Below are 2248 nucleotides of genomic sequence, written 5' to 3' on the forward strand. Positions count from 1 at the left end.
TCCCTCTGCTCTGCTTTGAGACTCCTCTCAGTCATGGACACACACAGACTCTTAAACATGTATAATGGATTATCACTTTGACTACACTTCACAGTAAATTCAATGCCTCTCTTCTGCGTGTCTCTGTGCTGTCAGCTTTCTGTCCTCTAAAACAAACCTTTAAGAGAAATATAAATCCTGTTGTTGCCCAGAGGACTGCACCACACTCTGTGCGAGGCTGCAGGTGGTTATTTTGGATGTCAGATCATGCAGAGATTTTGGCAGAGAGGAAGTAGAGAGAAGGAACTCCATGCTATTATGACATCTCCCCCTAGTGGAAAAAACCTGTCAGTACAGTCAGGTGTGAGGCCTCTGTTAACTTTGATAAAGTTTTCAAATGCATTCAACACACAAAAAAGCAAGGAAAACAAATGTTTTGATTGACTCACAAGGACCAGTGAATATTCATCCATTACAGGCGTTTCTCTGTGTATCTGTAGGACATTTAGGGACAATACATACTTTTTGTCCTTGGAGGATTTGTTAAAGTGAAATCTGGAGGTTCAGTCTTCGTAATATATAGCATTACTTAATACTAATATAGCTAAATGAGGTCTTTAAAATCTGTGAGTGTGAGCATTATGTAAGCTAGTTTGAGTGCTTTCTGTTCTTGTGTTTTTCATCTGCTACCGCCTGTTTTGGTGCTGGGAGATCCATCACGAACCCAGGAGCATTTCAGCACAGTCTTTTGATCACACTTGGAACTCAGTTTCATCATCTGTTGAATATTTCATCTCTTTTTCACTTGCTCAATCACTTGTTCGCTGATAGAAATTACCGGCCAGTGAGATGTACAAACAGGACAGTGACAGAAAGCAGTTCAGAGAAAACAAAAACGTCTGGTCTGTGGAGAACAATCAGGCTGACTGATGCAATTCTGCTTTGATGCATCAGTTTTTGAACTTTTTGAGTTCTGTTTAAAACACAAGGGCAGTTTTAGAAAGTTGTTGGAACCAAAGATTTCTTCTTTTTCTTCTATCTTTGTCTATATCCTTCTTCAGTTACAGAACATCGTAAGAACATTTTGGCTACCTGGTTTGTACAGCGCGCTAACATGCATGAATCCTCATCTCAAAGGAGCGAACAAAAGTGAATAAGTCAAAGGGAGAAAAAGAAGCAGCTGTGATGTAAGATAATAACTGGTAGGACCGAGCAGGTTTTCAGCAAAGACGGGTTGCAGAATGTGCTGGCAGATAAATGTGTGGTTTTTCTGTACTGACTGTTAGTACTAATGGAAGAACATTTAAGCTGTTAATGGAGAAGCTGTTTTTGGAGCAAGAAACAAAGACGCTTCCTGAAAGGATTCATTCTTGGTCTAACTCCACTAATGCATTCATTATATGACAGATTCAGATTCCACTTTAAGGAAGCTTCTGTACAAACGAACAAGACAGATGTTGAAGCTCAATAATGGTTTATATATATATATATATATATATATATTTTGAACTTTTTTAAATACAGTATGTTAAATGTTACTGAAAGGAAGCGTTTGCGTCAAGGGCAGAATCCAAACTCAATTTAATTAATACATTTTCTATATATATCTGGCATGACATGGTTCACTAAGCTAATGCTATGCCCATGGAGATTTTATAATCTAAAAAAAAAAAAGAGCTCTGATAACCTTTAGCCTGTTCCTCCTTTTTCTCCCAAAGCACAGACTTATCTATAGACGCGCTGCACCTTCCCTCATTACAAATGTATGTGTTTTTAAATTGGAGCCGCGGGAGTGGAGTGAACCTCATGGACATCAGCATTTTAAATGAGAGCATAAACCAAGTTAAAGACAGATTTTGAATGATTTCTTTTTCAGACAGGTTTTAGCCATTTGTTAACTGGCTAAACATGTACTGTATAAGGTACATGTCAGCTAACCCATTAACGATCCTTGGATGTACCATCATCTTCAGGGGTTTCATGGAGTAACATGACCAGATGATCAAGTCGTGGTGTTAGTGTTAATGTGCTTTGATGACTTTGAAAGTATTTTTTAAGAAACATAAATATGTCCTCAACAGCAGTTTAAATCCACAAAACAGCAAAGAAAATAGGGCTGTGAAGTTTTTCAAGTAACTCTTTAACCAAACCAAGTTTTTTTTAGAGCTATTCAGTTTTCTTCAGAATCGATAAGGCTTTGTGAATGAGCGACTAGAAAAAACTCAGAAATATCAATATGTAAACACTTACAGCAGCTATCAAAAGTATT

Source organism: Chaetodon trifascialis, chromosome 16, assembly GCF_039877785.1.
Source record: "Chaetodon trifascialis isolate fChaTrf1 chromosome 16, fChaTrf1.hap1, whole genome shotgun sequence".
NCBI lineage: Eukaryota > Metazoa > Chordata > Actinopteri > Chaetodontiformes > Chaetodontidae > Chaetodon > Chaetodon trifascialis.